Source organism: Schistocerca gregaria, chromosome 2 (assembly GCF_023897955.1).
Source record: "Schistocerca gregaria isolate iqSchGreg1 chromosome 2, iqSchGreg1.2, whole genome shotgun sequence".
In the NCBI taxonomy this organism is placed as follows: Eukaryota; Metazoa; Arthropoda; class Insecta; order Orthoptera; family Acrididae; genus Schistocerca; species Schistocerca gregaria.
Window position 1 is genome coordinate 380744915 of NC_064921.1, and position 27897 is coordinate 380772811.

Sequence of the window (27897 nt, forward strand, 5' to 3'; positions counted from 1 at the left end):
GTAAAGTCCACTGTACCTGACGGGATAACAATTCGATTCTACACAGAGTACGCGAAAGAATTTGCCCGCCTTCTAACAGCCGTGTACCGCAAGTCTCTAGAGGAACGGAAGGTTCCAAATTATTGTAAAAGAGCACAGGTAGTCCCAGTTTTCGAGAATGGTCGTCGAGCAGATCCGCAAAACTATTGTCCTATATCTCTGACATCCATCTGTTGTAGAATTTTAGAACATGTTTTTTGCTCGAGTATCATGTCATTTCTGGAAATCCAGAATCTACTCTGTAGGAATCAACATGGATTCCGGAAACAGCGATCGTCTGAGACACAACTCCCTTTATTTGTCCATGAGACCCAGAAAATATTAGATACAGGCTCCATGTAGATGCCATTTTCCTTGACTTCCGGAAGGCGTTCGATACAGTTCCGCACTGTCGCCTGATAAACAAAGTAAGAGCCTACGGAATATCAGACCAGCTGTGTGGCAGGATTGAAGAGTTTTTAACAAACAGAACACAGCATGTTGTTCTCAATGGAGAGAAGTCTACAGACGTTAAAGTAACCTCTGGCGTGCCACAGGGAAGTGTTATGGGGCCATTGCTTTTCACAATATATATAAATGACCTAGTAGATAGTTTCGGAAGTTCCATGCGGCTTTTCGCGGATGATGCTGTAGTATAGAGAGAAGTTGCAGCATCAGAAAATTGCAGCGAAATGCAGGAAGATCTGCAGCGGATAGGTACTTGGTGCAGGGACCGGCAACTAACCCTTAACATAGACAAATGTAATGTATTGTGAATACATAGAAAGAAGAATCCTTTATTGTATGACTATGTGATAGCGGAACAAACACTGGTAGCAGTTACTTCTGTAAAATATCTGGGAGTATGCGTGCGGAGCGATCTGAAGTGGAATGATCATATAAAATTAATTGCTGGTAAGGCGGGTACCAGGTTGAGGTTCATTGGGAGAGTCCTTAGAAAATGTAGTCCATCAACAAAGGAGATCGCTTACAAAACACTCGTTCGATTTATACTTGAGTATTGTTCATCAGTGTGGTATCCGTACGAGGTCGGGTTGAGAAGAGATAGAGAAGATCCAAAGCAAAGCGGCGCGTTTTGTCACAGGGTTATTTGGTAAGCGTGATAGCGTTACGCAGATGTTCAGCAAACTCAACTGACAGACTCTGCAATAGGCGCTCTGCATCGCGTTGTAGCTTGCTGTCCAGGTTTCGAGAGGGTGCGTTTCTGCATGAGGTATCGAATATATAGCTTCCCCCTACTTATACCTCCCGAGGAGGTCACGAATGTAAAATTAGAGAGATTCGAGCGCGCACGGAGGCTTTCAGACAGTCGTTCTTCCCGCGAACCATACTCTACTGGAACAGAAAAGGGAGGTAATGACAGCACACACACGCCACATGACCGCCATGACTTACCTTAGTGCTAGAGGGTCACATGACCGCCTGGTACCATTTCTACACCATCTACAAGACTTCAAAGTGACCAAAGTGCTCTTTTAACACTGACTGTTAGTCTTGAAAACTGATAGAACGCGAAAATTGCCGCGACTCCCGATCCCGTCATTTGTCGGAGTAAGTTTTCTCCCGCTTTTAAATAAAAAATCACGTATATTAACGGACCCCGTCGGTCTTCAGTGTGTCGCACAGATATATAATTTCTAAAAACAACCATAAAAATGGCCGGCATTCTAAGAATTGTGGCCGTTAGTCAAAATGTTAGGGGGGTGACTAATATTTTCTCTGGTGAGCTTATGTATACTTCACGGTTCAATTTTCAGAAATGTTGGTGTATCACTTGATTTCGTACATACATTTAGACACTAAATCTAATATCGGACTAGACTAATCTGAGACCGCTCTAACGAAGAGGCAAGTAAAACTACAATTATAAAAACTGTTGTTTCTAAGAGACTGACGCTTTCTGTTGTCAATGGACGTCGCATGGAATATGTGACTAGTAGTAAGCTGTACGATGCAATAACCAAATTGCAGAAATCTGTTGGAACACCAGAAAAAAACAGATGGCTCTGAGCACTATGGGACTTAACATCTGAGGTCATCAGTCCCCCAGCACTTAGAACTACTTAAACCTAACTAACATAACGACGGCACACACATCCATACCGGTGGCAGGATTGGAACGTGCGACCATAGCGGCCACGAGGTTCCAGACTGAAGCGCCTATAATCGCTCGGATACACCGGCTGAGAAAAAAGCACCTGATGACTGTTAGGTCCGACACCCTGTATATTACATTTATATTTGTATACTACATATATTCAAAAAATTTTTAAGTAAATCGCTCAAAAACTTTAACAGATTTTTAGTAACAACTTTTCCCCTTTATATATAGTCTATGTTCTTCTGAATGTTCATGAGAGTATTGTGGAAAAATCTGAAGTAAATCGGTCAATTGCTTTTCGAGATTTTTGGTAATAATTCCAATAACGACTTGTCTTGACATACACTCCTGCAAATTGAAATAAGAACACCGTGAATTCATTGTCCCAGGATGGGGAAACTTTATTGACTCATTCCTGGGGTCAGATACATCACATGATCACACTGACAGAACCACAGGCACATAGACACAGGCAACAGAGCATGCACAATGTTGGCACTAGTACAGTGTATATCCACCTTTCGCAGCAATGCAGGCTGCTATTCTCCCATGGAGACGATCGTAGAGATGCTGGATGTAGTCCTGTGGAACGGCTTGCCATACCATTTCCTCCTGGCGCCTCAGTTGGACCACCGTTCGTGCTGGACGTGCAGACCGCGTGAGACGACGCTTCATCCAGTCCCAAACATGCTCAATGGGGGACAGATCCGGAGATCTTGCTGGCCAGGGTAGTTGACTTACACCTTCTAGAGCACGTTGGGTGGCACTGGATACATGCGGACGTGCATTGTCCTGTTGGAACAGCAAGTTCCCTTGCCGGTCTAGGAATGGTAGAACGATGGGTTCGATGACGGTTTGGATGTACCGTGCACTATTCAGTGTCCCCTCGATGATCACCAGAGGTGTACGGCCAGTGTAGGAGATCGCTCCCCACACCATGATGCCGGGTGTTGGCCCTGTGTGCCTCGGTCGTATGCAGTCCTGATTGTGGCGCTCACCTGCACGGCGCCAAACACGCATACGACCATCATTGGCACCAAGGCAGAAGCGACTCTTATCGCTGAAGACGACACGTCTCCATTCGTCCCTCCATTCACGCCTGTCGCGACACCACTGGAGGCGGTCTGCACGATGTTGGGGCGAGAGCGGAAGACGGCCTAACGGTGTGCGGGACCGTAGCCCAGCTTCATGGAGACGGTTGCGAATGGTCCTTGCCGATACCCCAGGAGCAACAATGTCCCTAATTTGCTGGGAAGTGGCGGTGCGGTCCCCTACGGCACTGCGTAGGATCCTACGGTCTTGGCGTGCATCCGTGCGTCACTGCGGTCCGGTCCCAGGTCGACGAGCACGTGCACCTTCCGCCGACCACTGGAGACAACATCGATGTACTGTGGAGACCTCACGCCCCACGTGTTGAGCAATTCGGCGGTACGTCCACCCGGCCTCCCGCATGCCCACTATACGCCCTCGATCAAAGTCCGTCAACTGCACATACGGTTCACGTCCACGCTGTCGCGACATGCTACCAGTGTTAAAGACTGCGATGGAGCTCCGTATGCCACGGCAAACTGGCTGACACTGACGGCGGCGGTGCACAAATGCTGCGCAGCTAGCGCCATTCGAGGGCCAACACCGCGGTTCCTGGTGTGTCCGCTGTGCCGTGCGTGTGATCATTGCTTGTACAGCCCTCTCGCAGTGTCCGGAGCAAGTATGGTGGGTCTGACACACCGGTGTCAATGTGTTCTTTTTTCCATTTCCAGGAGTGTATTAGTATAGATTACACCACCTCAGAACAACCACTGGAAGGTGTTACCATCCATCAAACAACTGCAAGCATGCGTAACGAGCGATTTAAAGTGGAACGACCACATAAAAGTAATCGCAGCTAGGGCGGATGCTAGACCGGCATTCATTGGAAGAATTCTCAGGAACCACGGAAGAGACAGCTTACGAAAAAATTCTTTCGACCAGTACTTGAGTACTGTTGGTCAGTCCGCTAACCTTACGAGACAGCAATGACAGATGAAGTAGTGAGGATTCAAAGAAGAGCAGCGCGTTTTTGACAGGTTCATTCAGTTGGCGCTGAAGCGTCATCCAGTTCTAATGGAAGACTCAACCAAGACGATGAAAGTAAAGTTGGAGGTATTCGAGTTCACATGGAAGCAGTTTCTTGTATGTCCAACCTTGTGATTGGGCGTCTGCAGGACTCGGCCGTTCCCTTTTGTAAGAAAATGAACACTTACAGTCGTACTTATGATGTCATTTATTTATGGCTTCCAGTGTCGGTGCTTCAGGGCACCTTCTTCAGGCCTTAGCTAAAAGGGCTAACACCATCCGTATACACGACTCATCAATGGACAACATCTACAACTGCTTTACGCAGATTACCTGTAACGGCGATGCTGTCTCTCCAATCATCAAATTCGCAGTTATACGTAATCTGCATATACTAATTATAGATACTGGCCACTGATGCGTCGTGTATATGGATGGTGTTAATCTGTTTAGCATCAGCTAAGGCCTGAAGCACTGAAACTGGTAGCCATACAACAAATGACATCATACGGACGACTGTAGGTGTTTCATTTTCTATATTCTTTTGAAGATACACACGCACAACTTTCTCGCGCTCTCTTTGCACAAACCATTAGTTCTAGAGAAAAAATGAATAAGACCTTCTTTGTAGGAAATATAATATAGTTTAATTTTATAATGCGACACGTTTTCGCTGGAGGGTGTGGTTTTCGAGTTATTCAAGAAAAACATGCAAAAGCAATATTAAATGTGTTTTATCTCGGAAACCATTCGGAATAGGGTATACGTTCATATGAAGTTTTTTGTTCAGAATCACTAAAGGCATGTACCTTTCCTCCTGCCTCACCATATATATATCCATTCAGATGAAACAACGAAGAAAATTAATGAAAAGTCCTATCGCAAGAATAAATTGCACCTACAATACCGGTCTTGGAGTAGTACCATCAGACGTTCCTAGATCGCGGCACGAGCAGAAACTCGAGAATTGGAAAGAAACAGGATTGCAAACTCTTATTTTATTGATTCGCTGCCGTTGCTGCATATGTAACGAAACAAGATGGCCATGAAGAATCAACGTGAAGACGTATTCGTTCCTCTGATACCCAGCGACTTAAACATACCCTTCGATTTAAAGTGACTGCAGCTCCCAATGCGGTGTGCCAACACTATGAGTATCAACAAGGCACAGGGCGAATCACTTTGCGTGGGATGTATTACACACACCGGGAACTGCAGATAGTTTTACATAAACAGTATCATTTAAAACACGCAGAATGTGTTAATGCTTACCTTCCAGATGACGCCCAAAAACTAGAGCTCAGTTAGTGTTGCCGGAACACGCAGAACACCACCGTGAAATACTGTTTCGTTAGAAGGCGCCAGATTCAAGAACTTCAAGAGTTTCACGTCAGTCGGTCGAGCTCTGCTAGGCGGTGGCGTTTGAATACGTAAAACTGCCCTCGGCAGTACGCTGAAACGTAAAGCCTAAAGTTGAAAGCAGTACCGGTTTGGGCAAAACAGCGAGTTTCGAGGAGAGTGCAGGCCGTCAGCACACAGTGGGGTCTCGCGCAGACTGCAGGCGTTCTCCGTGGTCGCGGCGCCGGGGGCGGTCGCGCAGGAGTTGCGCTCTGAGGGCCAAGTCGGTCACCCGGTCTGCCGTAAGCACCAGCGGCGCGTCCTTCTGACGACTGCCGCTCCGAACACCTCTCCTCAGTTCCCCAAGTCGTTCTACTCTTTCACAGTAGAAAATACACTGCTTGCCATTAAAGCCGCGACAGCACGAAAGCGGTCTGCAACAAACGTCAAATTGGCATGAATTATACTGTACTGACGAGCCGAAATACGAGGGGCGTTCAATTAAGGAATACAACACATTTTTTCTCAGCCAATTATGGTTTAAAAATGCAAAATTTGTTGTGGTACATTATGAAATATTCCCACTTCAGCCTCTACAGTTTCATGAAGTTCCGATTGATGGCGACGCTACTTATAGCCTTCAAAATGGCGTCTGTAACGAAGGTGCACACCAAGTAGAGAGCTGTCATTGAGTTTCTTTTGGCAGAAACCCAGAGCATCGCAGATATTCACAGGCGCTTGCAGAATGTCTACGGAGACCTGGCGGTGAACAAAAGCACGGTGAGTCGTTGGGAGAAGCGTATGTCATCATCGAACAAGGTCGCGGAAACCTGTCCGATTTCCCGCGTGCCGGCCGGCCGCACACAGCTGTGACTCCTGCGATCGACAGATCAGAGTCAAACATCTCGCTGCTCACCTAAAGGTCTCTGTTGGTATTTCTGACAAACTCGTCTTCCAGTTGGGGTACTCGAAGGTGTGTGCCAGCTGTGTTCCTCGCCACCTAACAGAAGACCATAATGAGCAACGAAGGACCATCTGTGCAATGAAGAAAGCACTTGACGGGATGTGTACGTGGATGATGGGGACGCTGAAAAACCTTGTCTCCAAGTTCGACCAGTAGGCTGGTACCGTGCTGTGCTACATGCTGTATATATGGCCTCTCCGTAAGGTGACGTAAGACCGTCTCATTGAACGGAGTTTATGTTGAAAAACAGAGTTTTTTTAGCAAAAATAAAATAAAAAATAAAAAATAAAATAAATAAATACATAAATAAAGAATATCATGCACTGTAATCTTCAATAAAGCCAACCTGTTTTCAAAAAAAATATATGCATTACTTATTGAACGCCCTTCGTGTTATAACCACCTACTTGGGTCACCTTTGGCAGGCAATATAGCATCTATTCTGAGTAGCTTAGGATTCGACAACTCCTTCTTCTGAATACGGAGGTGTCTAGCATCAGATATCTACGCACAACCACACATTTCCAGTAAACTATGGGCTCGTGATTTGTGGGTGCAGAGTTGGGGTCCGCTGGGGTCCCAAGATTAGATGAATTTGCTGGTCAAAACATCAGTATGAGTTAATTCTTGTGTTCCTGAAACCACCTCTATGGATAGTTATCCTGCTGGAAGTTGCCATCGCCATGGGGGAAGGCATCAAGCATGAAGGTATTCAAGCAGTCTGCAATTGTGTACGCATAGTCCGTAGCCGTCATGTACCCCCCACCCCACCCCGATAGCCGCGAGCGTTAGTACATGATTTTCGGCATTCGTGAATGCACGCCGGTCTCGAATACAATCCGCCCGCAGGATTAACGACGAGGGCCGGTGAGCTGGAGAGCGTGGATCTGGTTTTTAGGCGGTTTTCTTCAGGACTAGTACCCACGTCCCGCCTCAGACAATTTGCAAACATTTAGACAACTGGCGTACAAAAATTACGTCATGGGGGAGGGGAGAGGAAGTGAAGACGGGAAGGAGATTCGACCACCTGCTACCACTAACATTGCCATATACGCAAATTAACATACCGACTCTGTCAAGACAGAGGATAAAGAACAAGAGAAAGAAAAGGAGTCCACAACTGTCATGGCGTCTTCGATTACTACCGCAGGTCTCAAGGAAGACCAGGTGTAGATCCCCCACCTATCATAATGCTGTTCCCAACGGTCTGTGTCTGTGAAGTGGGGCATGTTTTGTGTTTTAAGCAGACTTTCATCTATATGACGGCGTATTCGAACACGACCAAGAACATGGTGTAAGAAAAAACTTGATTCGTCTAGCCTGGTGACACGTTCCTAATGATACGCGGTCCAATCTCGGTGATCCCGTGTCCACTGCAACAGTAATTGGCCATGTCATTGGGTCGACATGAGAAAATAAGGGATCGTCTGGTACAAAGCGTTGAACGGAGTGTTCCGAAACACTTGTGCCTTCACCAGCGTTGTGCTGTGTAATTAGATCTGCTACAGATCTCTGCTTACCCCCCTTTACAGAGCGGGCTAGTCTTCGACCTCCACATTGTGTGATGTGTCGTGGACGTCCAATACGTTAACATCTACTCATGATTTCACCGTCCTTCAACCACTTCCCGTAGATGCTCACAGCCGTAGCACATTAACAACCGACAAGCTTCACGGATTCAGATGCTCCGTTTCCAGTAGCCAGGCAATAACAACTGCTTTTCTATAAAAAAAAAAAATTATTAAAAAAATCTAAAATTCTATAAATAATCCTTGTCAAAATTACTTATGTCAGTGGATTTCCCATTTGCGGCCCGTATCGCCGCCACAATGAATCCCTGTTCGTCTCATTTCACCTTACATACTCTTCATATTGCGTCATCTGCCCGCGACGTTCCCAGGCGGCGTTCAGCCTCGCTGCGGGCGTTGGTCATAATGTTGTGACTCGTCGGTATGTATACTTACTTTTATATGTAAATATTTAACACTTCAGCACAGGCGCTAACTCGATACGAATAACGTCATCTACATTCTGTATATACTGAGGTGACAAAAGTAATGAGATATGTATATATACATATACAGATGGCGGCCGTATCGCGTACGCAGGGTATAAAAGGGCAGTACATTGGCGAAGCTGTTATGTGTACTCAGGTGAGTCACATAAAAAGATTTCCTATTGGATTATGGCCTCACCACGGGAATTAACAGCCTTTGAACTCGAAAATCGTTAGGCAATTCGCTATTCAGGGATACACAGAGTCAAGTGTGTGCTGAGAATACCAAATTTCAGGCATTACTTCTCATCACCGACAACGCAGTGGCCGACAGTCTTCACTTAATAACTGAGAGCAGCTGTGTTTGCAGATAGTTGTCAATATTAAAACACAAGCAACATTGCGTGAAATAATTGCAGAAATCAATGGGTGACGTACGGCGAACGAATCCATTAAGACAGTGTGGCGAAATTTGGTGTTAATGGACTATGGGAGCACACGACCGACGAGAGAGCTTTTGCTAACAGCACAACAGCATCTGCAGCGCCCCTCCTGGGCTAGTGACCACATCAGTTGGACCCTAGATGATTGGGAAACCGTGGCCTCAGCAAATGAGTCTCGATTTCAATTGGTATGAGCCCCCCACCACCCCGGTAGAGGGGTAGAGTTCGAGTGTGGCGCATAACCTACTAAGCCGTAACCCAAGTTGTCAACAGGACATTGTGCAAGCTGATAGTGGCTGCATAATGGTTTGGGCTGTGTTAACATGGAATGTACTGTAGCCTCTGGTCCAATTGAACCGATCATTGAATGGAAATGGTTATGTTCTGCTACTTGGAGACCATTGCAGACATTCATATACTTCATGTTTCCAAACAACGATGTATTTTTTATGGATGACAAGGCGCCATGTCGCCGGTCCATAAGTGTTCACGACTGGTTTGAAGAACACTCAGGACAATTCGAGCGAATGATTTGACTACCCAGATCACCCGACACTGGATATAATGGAGAGAAAAGTTCGCGCACAAAATCCTGCACCGGCAACATTTTTGCAGAAAATACAGGCAGCAGGACTCAGTATTTCTGCAGAGAACTTTCAACGACTTGTGGAGTCCATGCTACGTCGAGTTGTTGCACTACACCGGGCAAAAGGAGGTCCGACACGATGGTAAGAGGTGTCCCATGACTTTTGTCATGGGACTTTTGTGTATTCGATTCTTTCGGTGTCTCAGCGAGGGGTGTGGGGTCCGCGGTACTAGCACGTTTGCACAACCCTGATGTGGCACACAAGAGGGCCCGAATAAAACAAGAAAAATTTCTATCATGAAAAAAAAGTACGTTCGAATTAAGAACATAGTTCAGATATGCATTAATATTTATGCAAATTCCCACGCGAAGAAAGAGTAACCTGAATGAATCCAAACCAGGAAAATATCTATAAAAGTGTGGTAATGACTAAAATTATAGCGAGTTGACGTACAAACAAATACATCAACTCTCTCTCGTGTAACTATAGAGATGTGGTGCAGAAGTAAGACACTATTCTGCTATTCGTCAGGATAATAACTCAGTTTAAAATTTTCCTTGGTTTCCCTAAATCAATTAACGAAATGACTGCTTCTAAAAGGACACGCGGAATTCCTTTCCCAAACCGATTTTCTGCACCATCTCTAATAACCTCCTTGTCGATGGTGTATTACTTCCTCATCTTCATTCACTTTTTTCTTTGTTGTGTCAATAGAAAAGACAGTGTTACGCCAAGAATTCCATGAAACTACGTGGAAACGTGGGAGCAAATGGCAGTATGCCTTGATGAAATAAAAGGCAAAGATTGAATCTGCTCATACCATCTGCTTTAACACATGACGGTATCAAAATTATTATGTCGTAGGAAAGGGTGACCAAACAGTTGCAACAATATACAGTGTATCCTCCGCTCTGGACGCAACGCTTGCAAACGATCTTATGCAGGGCATTCAAAAATAACCACTACAAACGCGTAGGACTTGTTGAGGGGAGCGAGTTGGTAATATTTTAAATTGGAACCTATATCCAGAAACGTACCGTTTCCGTGCGACAACCATTTGAAAACATGTTGGTAACGCGACCACTGTTCATTAGGCATGACCCAGTACGTCACTAGTTTAACAGTTCCAGTCACTAATAGCCAAAGAAATGTTTGGTGTACTTGTTGACGGGTTCTCTTCAACGTGATGCAGAACAACTTCTTCCAATTGTCGGTATGTATACTTCCACAGTCACGCCTGCTCACGTTGAAGATACCAGTTATCGAAGCAGCTGCATAATTGTGGCAAAAAGGTTATGCGATGGAGTTGGACCTTGTGGAGAACGATCTTGACAAGGTGAGGAGCAGCTCTTTCATTACCTTGAGTTTCGCCATTCAGACGAGTCATATCGGTATATTCTGCAAACGCGTACTCAACCATGTTGCTCTAACACTCAAAGACAAGTGAATGAGGCTCGAACCGGGTGAGAAAGGTTAGGATACACGGCAAATGATATCAGTCGATCCGACGTAACCACTCCCCACCATGACTACCCTGTTGCGTACCTACTTAGCAAACATGTCTTCAAACGGCTGTGGCACGGAAACGGTATCTTTCCATACATGGGTTCGTATTCGAAATGTTATGTATTCACTCCCTTCTACCAGTCCTACAAGTTCGTAACGGAAATTTCCGAGTACCCTATAGATTCCAATGCCATCCAGCGATAGATTTCCCAGGCATCTCTCTCTTTTTTTTTTTTTTTTTGCAGTTCGCCAGTAGTTCTTGCAGACTCTGGAGAGCAAGTTCGTACTTCATCATGACCCATACGCGGTAAGGTGACGAGTAATATGGTTATATTGCTGGCTATGGCAGATACTGTACACCACGAAGAGCTTATTGCGTCGCAGCAGCCGTATGTGGATGTGCATTGTCCTGCTGAAAACACGCATTACCTTACTGACTAAGAAATGGCATTGGTTACTTTACCCTACAAAAACATCAAATGTGACCGCGAGTTGTAACTGATGGGTCCCCACACCGTAAAGCCTGGCATGTAACCTGTGTGTTATGCGCGAATGCACTCTAAAATAGGCAGGTCACTAGGTCTACGCCACACGTGTGGACATCTGTCACTAGCATACAGACAGAGAACCTACTCTCATCACTGAAAACAATGAAGCGGTATTCCACTTTACATTCAACTCTTCTTTCATGACACCAGGCCAGAGTATTCATGCTTGACAGTGTCGTGGTATCAGTAGTAGCCTGGACAGAGACACAAGTGATCTTAATCCTTTCCAGTAATCCTTGATGACAAGCACGTGGCCATATTTCGTCCCTGTATGGCGTCCAGTTGGTCGCAGCTGCTCGCGCTGTGTCGATCTTGTGCACCTGTACTACGCGGACGTCCAGAACCTCGGCTGCAGGTGTGGGAATTTCCCACAGACAACTGTTAAAAGCAGTGACATATCTCCGGTATACTGTGCCCAGCATGTGCAGCAATCCTTCAATACGTCCATCCAGTAGCCCCAATGCGACCCTGTTCAAATGGCTGAAGCGGCTCAAGAGGCGTACGTACTCGTAGGTATGGTATGGTTGCACCCTAGAATGAGTGTTGCAAACACTGTTCACCTATAAGCTAAGTACAGTTGCTGTTAGCAGAGTCAAAGCATAGGGCGAACAGACAGGCCTCCTGAGAGCCATCTGATCACTGATGACCGTGACAAACGAGTCACTCTACTACTCTTCCCTATGACGTATTATATAACCCTGGCGCCATTGAACACAGACTTTGTGTATGTTGCTTTCTTTTCGACAGTGTAATTAATTTATGACATCACATTTGCTGGCTTCGTCCACTCGCCTCGAAACTGTCATCTTTCAACCGTCCACACACGTGTTAAGACGCCACCTTGGAAACCTCTTTCTAGCAAGCCGAATGTTGAGTGCCGTAATATATATGGGTTGCCATTCACTTCAAAGCACAATCTCAACGCCTATAGCTCTGGGAGCAATCTGAGTAGGATCCACTACACAAGGGAGAGTACGAGGAACTGTCCCCTACTTCAAGCGATTCCAAATGCCATATTTTTTATGACGGGCAGTACCTGTTCACGTGTGACGAGGAATTTGCAAGCCTTCTTCAAAGAACAATTAGTGTCATCGTTTCACTGGTCTTCTCGTTGCTGACTTGTCGCTCACTGAACGTGTGGAATATGGTTGGATCAGTAAACCTGTCCGTCACTGCTCTCCAGCAACTACTACTGATGTTTTTTGATTCGCATACATGGCATGGAATGTAATCCCCTAATAATATCTTATGTCTTTCAATCCATGTCATGATGTTTAGACTATCTGATTACACAACGCAGAGCGTACTGTCAGCTCATGTAAAATCCTGTAATCATAATAATTTTTGTGTTTATTTATACGTACTCTGTGGTATGAACGTAATTTCATGCAGATCGATTGTGCAGCAGTTTCCACGAATGTTGGGGTCCAAAAATGATGCTCAGTTTCGTACAAGTAAAAATATAATTATGGATAATGCTTACCTAATTAGCGATACAGCTCTTACGATAAAATATGATGTCATTAATAATTGTATCTATGGAAATTAGAGCACCCTCATAGAGTTTTCCAGTTCACTCAAGATTTGTTGTTGCAACAGTGTATGTGGAGTACAGCTCCAGACTGTAGCGCCTGGAACCGCTTGGCCACTCCGGCCGGCCAAGAATTTCATTCCTGCAGATCTGCATAATCAGATCTAGCATAAATAGTCGTAGGTCTTTACTATCACCCGTTATAAAACATTGCTCGAACCAAAGATATTCATTTGACACATGTGTCTTGGACGAGATGCTAAACCGGGGCTAGTCCGTAAGAGTAAGGTACACCATTCACCAGTAGCCCAATGTTCATGTTGTGAAGAGCGATAAGCAGTACATATGTATCTAGTTTCCTAAGACAAATACAGCTGCCTGAAGTGTTCTATACACAATAACTATAATGTCTTTCTTCTGGTGACTTAACGAGACAGATCAACGTTGAAATAACATTGGAGTCCTGTAGTTTGGAGTGCATAACACCAAATACTGCTCTTCGTGCGTGTCGTATCCTTTGTCCGTGCCTATCTCGAATTTCTGCGTGCGAAGCCCGTGTTAAGAACAACAGGACGAACATTTAACCACTTTGCTTCCTCAGTCTGAATTTGATATATGTCTTATTGCAAAGGTCTTAAGTGAGGTACGTAAAATAGATGGAGTGTGGATTGTTAATGATAATTGCTGAGTAAATAATTCTGCCTAAATTTACACTGAAGAGCCAAAGAAACTGGTACACCTGCCTAATATTGTGTAGGGCCCCTGCGAGCACGCAGAAGTGCTGCAACACGGCCTGGCATGGACTCGACTAATGTCTGAAGGAGTGCTGAAGGGAACTGACAACATGAATCCTGCAGGGCTGTCCATAAATCCGTAAGACTGCGAGGGGATGGAGATCTCTCGCGAGCAGCACGTTGCGAGGCATAATATGCTTAATAATGTTCATATCTGAGGAGTTTGGTGGCCAGCGGAGTGTTTAAACTCAGAAGAGTGATCCTGGAGCCACTCTGTAGCAATTCTGGACGTGTGGGGTGTCGCAGTGTCCCGCTGGAATTGCCCAAGGCCGTCGGAATGCACAGTGGATATAAATGGATGCAGGTGATCAGACAGGATGCTTAGGTATGTGTCACCTGTCATAACGGTACCGAGAGGTATCAGGGGTCCCATATCACTCCAACTGCACACGTCTCACACCATTACAGAGCCTCCACCAGCTTGAACTGTCCCCTGCTGACATGGAGAATCCATAGATTCATGAGGTTGTCTCCATACCCGTACACGTCTATGCACTCGATACAATTTCAAACGAGACTCGTCCGACCAGGCAACATGTTTCCAGTCGTCAACAGTCCAATGGCGGTGTTGACGGGCCCAGGCGAGGCGTAAAGCTTTGCTTGCAATCATCAAGGGTACACGAGTGGGCCTTCGGTTCCGAAAGCCCATATCGATGATGTTTCGTTGAATGGTTCGCACACTGACACTTGTTGATGGCCCAGCGTTGAAATCTACAGCAATTTACGGAAGGGTTGCACTTCTGCCAGGTTGATCGATTCTCTACAGTCATCGTTGGTCCCATTCTTGCAGGATTTTTTTTCGGAGATACCGCTCTGAGATTTGATTTTTTACCGGATTCCTGATAGTCACGGTACAGCCGTGAAATGGTCGTATGGGAAAATCCCCACTTCATCGCTACCTCGGAGATGTGCCCCATCGCTCGTGCGCCGACTATAACACCACGTTCAAACTCGTTTAAATCTTGATAACCTGTCATAGTAGGAGCAGTAACCGATCTAGCAATTGCACAAAACACTTTTCTTATACAGGCGAAGCCGACCGCAGTGGCGTATTCTGCCTGTTTACACATCTCTGTATTTGAATACGCATGTCTATACCAGTTTCTTTGGCGCTTCGGTTTATATTGAAGAAGTCGTGGAAAAATTATAACTTGACGCCTATGGGCCACGGAATATTTGCAACTGAAGCTATAATAGAGACTCTGTGGAGACAGCTGACGTGCAGGTATCTCTTGCCCGGATAATGAAGTTTTGCGCTTACGTGGAGGCAGCTGATGTACAAATATTTGTTGCCCGGATAATGAAGTTTTGCGCTTATAAAACGGTTAATATCATATAGAAGATTAAACTGTAGCGCGAAGAGTACAACAAATAATGTTATCTATGTTTATGTTAACGATTATCAAAGCAGAGCCACTGCAGAATTATGAAACACTACACAGTTGCGCTGCGTGGGAAAATTCAAAATGGTGAATCTCCAGTTAGCACAAGAACGTACGCAGTAAGTATAATCATACACTAGGCAAAATTTGTTGTCACCTTAATACAAAGTATTACATTTTATCAAATATTTGAAGAGTCTACGTGCATTAAAATATAGGAAGTGACATTACAGCACGATGAAGACAGCCCTTCAATTATTTTTCAGCAATGAACAGTTGTGCTTTAGGTGAAGATTTATTATAAATGATAAGCAAGGAGATGACGATACTTATTTCGGAAAAATACCGGCTTTAATGATTGAGGTTAGTTTATTAGCTTCATAAAAGTAGATATAAGTCAAGATTTGCTGTCGAGGTGTGAGTAACAATGAACGTAATGACTGTTACTTTCAAAGTCACTCATTGAGTTGTGATCTATTACGTGCAGATGCCTATTGACAGGAGGACTACAATTAGTCGTAACTAGAAAAGACAACTGTAAATATTGCTATTCGTTATAGTATTTTGAAAGGAGGCTTGCCATCATAGGCCGGCCGATGTGGCCGAGCGGTTCTAGGCGCTTCAGTCCGGAACCGCGCTGCTGCTACGGTCGCAGGTTCGAATCCTGCCTCGGGCATGGATGTGTGTGATGTCCTTAGGTTAGTTCGGGTTAAGTACTTCTAAGTCTACGGGACTGATGACTTCAGATGTTAAGTCCAATAGTGCCTAGAGCCGTTTTTGAACCATTCATCATATTCCCAATATATGCCACATATAAGCATTCGCGTTTTCTGTAATTTTCTTTAGTTTTTGAACTTAGGGTTTCATGTATATTGTTTGTGTTTTACATAATTGAACGAATGTAAGAAGGGCCGGAGAAGTAATTCAGTAGATGGTTTCCTTGCCGTACTATATGGAAATAAATTTTACTGTTAACCACTGCCAAATTTGCGAAATTTATAAAAACCCAGAAAGATACTTTTGGTCGAAACAAAATTCATACTACAGTTTCACGGGTTGGATAAGCATTTGGAACCAGCGCGAGAAAAGCATGCTTGAACATAAATGCAGATGCTAGCCAAGCCTGATCCTGAAGGCACCTGTGTAGCGTCGTCAACACGTTGCAAGTGTTAGTCGTGGTCAGAATAGCATTCGGCGAAGTTGTGAGTGTAGTATGTCGGAGCTAAGTGAATTCGAATGTGGGCAAATGTTGGTTCTCGTAGGGTGGGTGTTGTGTATGAGTCGGAAGTATGGGCCTCATGGAAAAAGGGTGACCCGGCTGAGTCACGCAATTTGACTCTTAATCTGATGACAAGCGATGGCCATTATTGGATGCGTTGATCACGTAGGCTGACGTGAGGATCAATGAACTATACTTGACGGGATGTATCTGGAACATCTTAAGTGATTAGAAGTTAGTAGACAGGAATACAATTAAATACTTAGCTTTAATTCAGCATCAGCGATGAATGTCGATCTTGACTTTGTATAATAATATTTATAAGTGCAGTTATAGACTGAACTGCGAATGCTGCTTTACAGTACTGATTGCTTCACACATATAGATCAATTGTCAATGCGCAAATAGTATATAGCGCCTGGCTAGGTCGTAGCTACTGACTTAGCTGAAGGCTATGCTAACTAGCGTCTCTGCAGATGAGATCTCTGAAGCTATAACAAGTGAACCATTCTTATTATAGTCAGCTGTAGAGCTGGGCAGTGCGCTAGCTTGTCTCGTAAGACCAGCCGAGTGGCGGCGCTCGGTCTGCTAGCGTCGACAGTGGCGACTCGCGAGTTCGATGTGTACTGACGGACTGCGGCCGATTTGAAGCCTGCAACCTAGCAAGTGTGGTGCCTTGCGGTGACACCACAGCGGGCACTTCCGCAACATAGACATCCGAAGAGGCACTGTATCGATGATTTATGCCGCATACTGACAAAGCGGAAAAACATCTTCCGCTGAGTCATAACGCGGACGAAATTGTGTGTTGAATGGTCGTGAAAGACGGTCATAAAGGTTCAAATGGTTCAAATCGCCCTGAGCACTATGGGACTCAACATCTGAGGTCATCAGACCCCTAGAACTTGGAACTACTTAAACCTAACTTACCTAAGGACATCACACACATCCATGCCCAAGGTAGGATTCGAACCTGCGACAGTAGCGGTCGCGCGGTTCCAGACTGAAGCACCTAGAACCGCTCGCCCACATCGACCATCATTGAAAACGGTTGTGACGAAAGAAAGAGGACGAAAGCTGCAAAAGTCACTGCAGAACTGAATGTCGCAGCCATGAACTGTGCAGCAGAAAAACAATGGGAGTTCCATAAGCAAGGAATTGCAGGGCGAGCTAGAATTCCAAAACCATTCAACAGTGATGCATATGTCCATAACAGCAAAAATTGATGGCGAAACCTGCACTACGGAGCAGTGGAGGAAAGTCATTGGTCGGATGATTCTTGTTGCTCACTTCTGGCCGAGCTTATATCCGTAGAGTGAAATATGATGGAGGCTCCGCACTTATTTCGTCAGCCACCTCCTTATATTCATTGCATGGACTTTGTGTTTACTCTGCAATGTTGCATTACTACCAAGCATTCTGTGACCATTTTGGCTGATCAGGCCCATCCAATGTTACTATGTCGTATCTTCCCTGGCCATCACTGTCTCCGGATCTCTCTGTTACTGAACCTTTGTGGTCTAATTTAGAGAAAAGAGAGTGTGATTACTCTCCAGCACCATCATCGCTATTTGATATTGCCACTATTTTGCAGGAAAAATGGTATAAGATTCTCTTGAAAATAATATAGGACCTGTATTTATCCATTTCGAGACGACTGAGAGCTGTTTTGAATGCAAACAGATTTCCTGCACCTTATTAGACACGATAATGTACCATTTTTTAGTGTTTCCTTTTGTTTGCATGCGTGGCTTTGTACGGGGTTTTGTCCACCTAAGGTGCTTAGTTTTCAGTTACTTATCTAGAGCAGCCTGTCTATTATGATAAAGGCTAATACATGGTCTCTATACATCATAAAAAATTAACATAAGTGGCCTTTATTAATTATTTATTATTAATAACATTGCACCGTATCGACTATCTTACTGCAGTATTCGTTAATGGTATTACTTAGCGTAGGTGATGCAACATTCAAGCTTTACACAGTAAACATTATCTAAGACATGTGACTGTGTGAATCGGTGTTCTCCTAGATAAATCAAAGTTTTTTGCGACTGATAGTACAGCGAACCAATGGTTAATGTCATATCTAACCAAATTGTAGTTAGTAATTCAATCAATATAGGTCTTCTATTGTTCCTCATAGATGTGAGCAAACTTCCGTCTAATGTACAACAAGCAGATCTTTTTGGAGATGACACTAGTTTTGGTTGGTTGATTTGGGGGAGAGGACCAAACTGCGAGGTCATCGGTCCCATCGGATTAGGGAAGGATGGACAAGGAAGTCGGCCGTGCCCTTTCAAAGAAATTATCCCGACATTTGCCTGAAGCGATTTGGGGGAATCACGGAAAACTTAAATCAGGGGTACTACACCAATGGTAAGTGTAACACTTAGCGAGTAAATAATAAATAGAGTGTAAACTTCAAAATTCTTAGGTGCCCACATTGATGAGGATTTAAACCGAAAAAAGCATATTTTGGAACTCCTAAAAAACTTAGTTCAGCTGCATTTGCGCTTAGAACCATAGGGAACTTTGGGAAGAGACAAATCAGTAAGCTGACATATTTTGCATATTTTTCATTCAATAACGTCATATAGAATAATATGCTGGGATAATTCATCTTTAAGAAAGAAAGCCTTTAATGTGCAAAATTGTGTTGTAAGATTAATATGTTCTGCTCACCCACGATCATTTTGTAGACATCTGTTTAGGAACAAGTTGGGCGTACTAACAACTGCTTCACAATATTTTTATTCCCTCGTGAAGTTTGTTGTAAGTAATTAATTCCTGTTCAAAAGGAACAACGATGTACAAAATTGCAATACCAGGAGGAAAAATGACATTCATTACTCCACATTAACGTTGTTTTTAGCACAAAAAGGGGTGCACAATGCTGCTACAAGATTTTTGATCACTTACACAGTGATATAAAATGTCGGACAGACATCAAAGTAAAATTTGAACACAAACTAAGAAAGCTTCTCTTTGGCAACTTCTATTCCGTAGAAGAATTTCTCTTACTGTAATATGTAAAGTGAGTGGGGTAGGCCAGCTAACTCACAACATCTGTATTTCTTTTTTCTTCCTGAAAAAAAAATCCTTAGAAATGTTCAGAATGTAACCATATGTACGAATTAATTTGCTATGAGAATGTAACATGACTCTTTCCACATGATTACGATCTATCATGCAAAATGATCCATTGGGCATGAAACAAACTAACCAGAAAATTCGGGTCTGACATAACAGTCATGGGCAAGAATTTAAAGTGTGCCTAGTTTTGACTGTTGATCTGAAAGCATTACCTTCAGCTAACTTAATTAGCAGCTGCGCTCTTTAACATAGCAGGTATTAACTCGGATAAATTAGTTTAAATTCATACATTTCTGCACACTCGTCGCTGACTGGCTATCGTTTTATGGTCTTAGAGGTCCACTACGCTGTATTTCCGAACTACGGATATGTGAAAAAATTTGCGCAGTTTTCGTCATCTAGCCTGCTGCGACTGTATTATCATCTTGTCCCCCATTCCTCTATATAACAAAACGCAAATTACCATTACGATTACAGAACCGTATACTCTCTTTGTGTCACAGAATTCAGTATGGTGTAAAATCCCTGTGCACTGCATTCAGAGCCACTGAGCATCATAGCAGGAAACCATAGATGACATGTAGACGTTCTGAAGTATCTTCTTCCATGAATTTATACGTGAGTCTGCAGAACATCAACACTGATCAGGACTTGCGTAAAGCGGACCACATGGGAGAGAAACTCATATAGAGACTTCCGCTAACATGACCTCGGTTCGCTGCTAAGCTACTCGGAGTGCTGCAAGTTTGTCAGTCGTTCATCATCTCGTTTCCTTATTGGGTGATTTAAAGTCCCCAACATTTGTTTTCATTTCAAAGTGTACGGAAGCTGGCTTCGATGCGCGTAGTGTAGAAATTCGATGTAAGTCGCTGCAGAAACACTGAGCCATGCCATGTCTGTAGCCAACCGTAACTGAGAAAGTGTTGCCGGTGCAGGACTTCGTGCACGAACTGACCTCTCGATTATGTCCCATAAATATTCGATGGGATTCATGTCGGGTGACATGATAGCCAAGTTATTCACTTGAACTGTCCAGAATGTTTTTCAAACCAATCGCGAACAACTGTGGCTGGCATGGCGCATTGTCATACATAAAAATTCCGTTGGTTTAGCTGCTGCCGTAGCCTTTTAAAGCCAAATTTTGCAGCACTGTCCTACTGATACATTAGTCGTACGTCTCACATTGATTTCTGCGGTTATTTCACCCAATGTTTCTTATCTGTTAGCACTGACAACACTAAGCAAACACAGCTGCTTTCTGTAGTAAAGCGAAGGCCGTCGGCCGCTGCGTAGTGCGTGAAGATAGGTAATGCCTGAGATTTGGTATTCTCGGTACACTCTTGACACTGTGGATCTCTGAATATTAAATTCCCCAACGATTTTCAAATCAATATCCCATGCGTCCTGCACCATCTATCAATCACCGTTCAAAGTTTGTTAACTCCCATCATGCAGTCACGATCACAGAAACATTTTCACATAAATCACCTGAGTACAAATGACAGCTCTGCTTTTTTTTTTCCTTTATTGTGATTTCATTCCCCTGCCCCATATGGGCAGGGGAGGGCTGTCAGCTGCACAATCCGCCGCTCTTCAGCCGAATGACATGACAACTAAGACAAGAATAAAAAGTTACATATATAAGGCGATAAAAAAGAAACATAAAACAGAGTAATGGGAGATAATTGAGGTAATAATACGCTGACATGGAGACGTTCATGGCAGGACAATTAAAAAAGTCACCATAAAGTTAAAAACACAGTTGGCGGTTTTTAAAACACAAAGAAGACACTGAAGGCACATGCACAGGTTAGAAGTCGGCCACAGTATTAAAAAAACTCCAGAACAACACACTTAAAACCCACTCTCCTGCCGAGGGAGAGGCCTGAGAGGATGGAAAAGGAGGGGAGAGCAAGGGGCAGCAGCGGAGGTGGCGCCATGAAGAGAATAGGGGTGTCAGTGGGTACACTAAGAGGCAGGAGATTGGTGGGGCAGGAGACGAAGAGGGAAGACAAGGCAGGAGGGAGTGCAGAGACACTGAAAGGAAGCACAAGAGAGGGAGTAGGAGGGGGAAGCCGCTCAGGAGAAGGGAGGGGGAGGAGCCCTGAGGAGGAGGCAGGAAGATGGGGCTAGAGTCGGTAGGAAGGGTAGATGTCAGGGCGAAGCTCATCCTCCGGGAGGGGTGGATGGTGGAAGTTGCGTTGGGAAAGGAGGTGGAGGGTATGGAAATGGAGAGAGGGTGGGACACAACGGTAAAGGTGCGGCAACGGGTTGGGGGTGGAAAGCATGGGAGACACCAGGGGGTGAGGGGGATCAATGCGGCGGACAATATATAGTGTGCGGATGTGTTCAAGGAAAATGAGAAGCTGGGCGAAGGGGACGAGGTCGTAGAGGATACGCGTGGGGGACGGAAGTAGGATGCAGAGCGCATGGCGCAGCTCTGCTCTTTGCAAATTTTACCCCCCTCTTCAGCCACAAGCAGTACAATGGTGTCGCTTCTTGCACTGAGTGCCAAGCAAATCACAGTGGTTTGTAGAGTGTGAGCACTGTAGATGTGTACACTTTCTAGTCTTAATGATGTTGGAATGCTAAAAGTGCCACCGTAGATACATTATTAACAGGCTAATTCTAACAGAAATAAATGTACTGGAATAATCCTCTCCAATGGAAATTTCGGAGGCCACCATTAAATGCGAGAGTGTATGAAAAACAGATGCAAACAAAAATAACCTAGAATTGAGCAATACACTTGCAATGCATTTAAATCGCATTACAGATGTGAACAAAAATTTAGCAGAATACGAGCAACATGTTTAGAATGCAATTCACAGAGTGCAATACACACAATACGTTTTGTCATGTCACATGATTTTTAAGTTTTTACACGTGCTAAAGCACTATTACTTCCACGTGATAATGGCCACATTCTCAAAATTACAATATTGGGTTTTACAAATAAATACTTTTACAGTCAAAGAGCGACGACGATGACATGACCGTATAACCAGCTATGAGAAGTTAATCTCAGTTTTTGATTGAGATTTCTCGAACGTATTACTTTGCAAGGTAGGAAAAACGTTTCCAGAAAACACTCTATCACTAGACTACCAGGTTCACCCATAAATGATAAGTGAAAAATATTAGCACCAAAAATTCTTATTTCGCAAATCAAGGTTACGGATTTTTGCGCTATACTTTCCCCTATTCGAAGTGCACTGCCAGGCCACTAAGAACGCTCCTCTCGTTTTGTTTTTCCAATATGAGTATAACACGGGCCTTGCACTTCTTATAATTTTGTGTTCTGTTGTGGGCTCTGTAGCACTTATGAACTGTGGGGCCTCTATTCAGCAATTTATATTCATAGTATTTCAAATGTATTATACTGCGTCCATATAACATGTTGAGGTAGCGTCTACAAATTTTAATTCAGTAGTTCAAACACATACAGATGTTATGTACCAAGGCTTTTTAGTATTTATCCGAGCAATACAATGAGCATCAGTCAAGACACTAAAATTATCTAACACAATTTCATCTTAAGTCGATCTCTCCATTACAAAAGTGAAACAAAATTTTTGTATTGGTACCTACGGAGGCTATGTACAGGCCTACACTTGAAACTGATCAAATGACTAGTGTGCTTTTAAACAAATGGTTCCACCACCGGTAAGCGGAGAAAATAAAGTAAGCACGCTCCAGACTATTATAGAAGATTTTGATAAGCGGAGTTCCACAGCTGCGATATATGACAGTTCAAACTGCAATATTGCACTCACATATTGCAAACTGGACAGTGTCTGTTCAGCAATGGCCGGTGAATGATGTAGAAGTGATAATAAAGGCAATAATTATATTGTGTCTAACGCCTTCAGTTGTTGAATTAATCAGCTTCATCCATGATGAGTTATTTCCACATATTACACTTACTCAAACGTCTTTTTGTCATGAACACGTCTTCAGGACCAGAGCATCGGTATGGGACACGTGTTATGCTGTACCGATTGCTTTCTGTGGTGTAAAATGACGCATAGGTGAAACAGGTTTCGTGAAAGTGTCTTCGCTGACGGATAAAACTCTCAACACCAAAAAATAACCAATGTAAAGTAATGAAATTTCGGGAATACATTTGTATAGGTAACATATGTAAGTGATTAACATTGCAGTATCATAGGTTAACGTAAGCGCGAGATAAACCATTGCAAATGTGATATGCTGGTACATTAATAACCGGTGTAACGGATGTCAGCCGGCCTAAGTGGCCAAGCGGTTCTAGGCTTTACAGTCTGGAACCGCGCGACCGCTACGATCGCAGGTTCGAATCCTGTCTCGAGCATGGATGTGTGTGGTGTCCTTAGGTTATTTAGGAGTAAGTACTTTTTAGTTCTAGGGCCTGATGACCTCAGAAGTTTAGTCCCAGAGTGCTCAGAGCCATTTGAACCATTTGGATGTCAGTTTGTGGGATGGAGCTACGTGCCTGTTGCACTTGGTCGTAAATACAAAACATTTAATGCTAGTTGTGGATGACGTTGTAGTTGTCTTCCGATGATGTCCCATAAGCGCTAGATTGGAAACAGATCTCGTGCTCGAGCAGGCCAAGGCAACATGTCGACTCTGGGTAACAACAACTGTATGTAGGCGAGCTACATCCTGTTGGAAAATAACCCTGGAATGCTTTTCATGAATGGCAGCATAAGCCGAATCACCATACTGACGTACAAATTTGAAATCAGGATGCGAGGTATAATCACAAAAGTGCTTCTGCTGCCGTGCAAAATGGCAACCCAGACCATATCTCCACGTAAAGGTCCTGTGTGTTAGCATGCAAACAGGTTGGTTGCAAACCTTCAACTGGCCACCTAACCAACACATGGCCGTCACTGGCACCACGACAGAACCAGATTTCGTCAAAAAACACGACTGACCTCCAATGAGCTCTCACTTTCCACAGTTCAACCGCTTAGCACGGTGGTAACGTGCTCGCCTCCAATGCAAGCGGGCCAAGGTTCGATTCCTATCGGGGCTGGATGTTTTCTCCGCTCGTGTACTGGGTGTTGTGTTGTCATCCTCATCATTTCATCCTCATCCCAGCGCGCAAGATGCCCAATGTGGCGTCGACTGAAATAAGACTTCTACTTGGCGGCCGAACTTCGCCGAATAGAGGCCACCAGGCCAACGATACAATATACTCATCTCCTTACATTTGACACCACTGAAGCCGCAAATGGCGGTGGTTTGGGGTCAGTGGAATGCACGTTATAGGGCGTCTGGCTCGGAGCCCTCCTCCAAGTACACTAGTGGCCATTAAAATTGCTACACCACGAAGATAACGTGCTACAGACGCGAAATTAACAGACAGGAAGAAGATGCTGTGATATGCAAATGATTAGCTTCTCAGAGCATTCACACAAGGTTGGCGCCGGTGGCGACACCTACAACGTGTTGACATGAGGAAAGTTTCCAACCGATTTCTCATACACAAACAGCAGTTGATCGGCGTTGCCTGGTGAAACATTGTTGCGATGCCTCGTGTAAGGAGGAGAAATGCGTACCATCACGTTTCTTACTTTGATAAAGGTCGGATTGTAGCCTATCGCGATTGCGGTTTATCGTGTCGCGACATTGCTGCTCGCGTTGGTCGAGATCCAATGACTGTTAGCAGAATATGGAATCGGTGGGTTTAGGAGGGTAATACGGAACGCCGTGCTAGATCCCAACGGCCTCGTATCAATAGCAGTTGCGGATGCATGGCTGTAACGGATCGTGCAGCCACGTCTCGATCCCTGAATCAACAGACTGGGACGTTTGCAAGACAACAACCATCTGCACGAACAGTTCGACGACGTTTGCAGCAGCATAGACTCACCTCGGAGACCATGGCTGCGGTCACCCTTGACGCTGCATCACAGACAGGAGCGCCTGCGATGGTATACTCAACGACGAACCTGGGTGCACGAGTGGCAAAATATCATTTTTTCGGATTAATCGAGGTTCTTTTTACAGAATCATGATAGTCGCATCCGTGTTGGGCGACATCGCGGTGAACGCACATTGGAAGCGTGTATTCGTCATAGCCATACTGGTGTATCACCTGGGGTTATGGTATGGGGTACCATTGGTTACACGTCTCGGTCACTTCTTGCTCGCATTGACGGCACTTTGAACAGTGGACGTTACATTTCAGATGTGTTATGACCCGTGGCTCTAACCTTCATTCGATCCCTGCGAAACCCTACATTTCAGCAGGATAATGCACGAAAGCATGTTGCAGGTCCTGTACGGGCCTTTCTGGATACAGAAAATGTTCGAATGCTGCCCTGGCCAGCACATTCTCCAGATCTCTCACCAATTGAAAACGTCTGGTCAATGGTGGCCGAGCAAGTGGCTCGTCACAATACGCCAATCACTACTCTTGATGAACTGTGGTATCGTGTTGAAGCTGCATGGGCAGCTGTACCTGTACACGCCATCCAAGCTCTGTTTGACTCAATGCCCAGGCGTATTACGGCCAGAGGTGGTTGTTCTGGGTACTGATTTCTCAGGATTTATGCACCCAAATTGCGTGAAAATGTAATTACATGTCACTTCTAGTATAATATATTAGTCCAATGAATACCCGTTTGTCATCAGCATTTCTTCTTGGTGTAGCAATTTTAATGGCCAGTAGTGTAATCTTAACAGTTCGTTGTGTCACCGTGGTGCTGCTGCTGCAGATGCAATATGATGCGGCTGGGCCATACATGATGGTCTTCCTTCTCGGTAGTGCCACGTGGCATCCAGAGCCAGGTCTTTTTGTGGCCGTACATTCTCGTGAGCATCGCTGTCAGCAGTCATGTACAGTGGCTACATTCCTGCCAAGTGTTTCTGCAATATCGGATCAGGAACATCCAACTTCTCGGAGCATTGTAACACGACCTCGTTCAAACTCAGTGAGGTGCTGATAATGGCGTCTTTGTCGCCTTAAAGGGGTTTTTGACTAATGTCAACTCACCACTTCTAATCTCAAAGGCAACTAACGCTCACGACCCTTGCAGCTTGTATTTAAAGCAAACCTGATTTGCTTTCTCATAGTGGCGCGATGGGCGCGAAATTTTAATAGACGTTATCTTTCAGATGTAGAAACACGGCTACCAACTTTCGTTTACGTCGCACAACTCCTTTTTCGTGTTGCGATTTTTTTCCGTCAGTGTAAGTACATATAGCACCTCCAACAATGGATTTGCACACGCGGGTAACATTGGCAACCTTTTTCGCCTACCCTACAACAATTCTTTATTAAGTAAATGAATAAAAAATAACAATAAAATAATCAAAACTACAATTAATGATTACGGCTGCTCGTACATTTCTTTCACGGCAAGAAGAACAGTGCAAAGCGTGTGTCCTGGATACAATTACAGAAGTGCAAAGATGTGTCGTAGAAAAGAAGTATAACGTACAACATCACAATAAAAGTATGTGTGAGGACGCAGGGAAAATTATTAGTAAAGAAATGCAAATGCCAAAGCGAAATAGGATAGCCATTGTCTTTACGTTTGATTCGGTTATTGAAGTCAAGAGTCGGGTCAGATAACGACATGCGAGTAAAATTTCCGAAAGTACCTTCCAGTGCCTCCACTGCTATCTTGCATACTAGTCTGCTTCCACTTTGCATTCGTCGGCGAAACAATACATTTATCTAGGAGCATACGTCTCATTTTGGCATATTACAATTTTAGATTACATCATTCATCAGAATAAAGACAACAGCTGCACGACTACTTTCCATGCTGTCCAGGAGTGGTGATATGACGCATCATTGGGTGCTTACGGGCCAACACATTAAACGCAACACACACAAGAACGAACTGGGCAGTCGTCCGCCGCGAGTGAACGTGAAAGCCACGCGGAACGCAGCTTAGAAATACGAGTAGGAACTTTTGGCTCTCTTTTTTCTCAGTGCAGGGGCGCATTTCTGATTAGACCGTAAACGCAAAGACCTTCCAGCCAGAAAGAGAAAGTGCCAAATATGTAAATAAAAATGTTAATCTATACCAAAAAATGTGTGTTTTGTGTATATTTGCTCTATATGCGTTCCTAAGCCATTCATCTTACTGCGATGAAATTTTCGTGAGATGTTCTCTGTGCGTTCGCGAAGGTTGAGATGATATGACGACATCAACAATGTGATACTACCGCGAAAATATACACAGATTTAAGCATCTACTATCTGAGAATGAGAGCACTTTTAGCAACTGGCAGCAAACTTTACTTAATTTATAATTTCAAACGTTTACCAAATTTTTTATCGCTGACACTCTC

The 27897-nt window shown here is 44.3% G+C and overlaps 1 protein-coding gene across 2 annotated transcripts in view; it reads right to left on the reverse strand.

Moving 5' to 3' along the window:
• Positions 1–5867, reverse strand: part of LOC126320530 (uncharacterized) — a 192843-nt gene extending 186976 nt beyond the window's left edge. Inside the window, exon 1 of one of the 2 annotated variants that reach the window (XM_049993999.1) lies at positions 5468–5867. The gene's annotated coding sequence lies outside the window, so the exon portion shown is untranslated. The remainder of the gene's footprint in view (positions 1–5467) is intronic. The other variant, XM_049994001.1, reaches the window with a different exon arrangement.
• Between the last annotated feature and the right edge of the window lie 22030 nt (positions 5868–27897).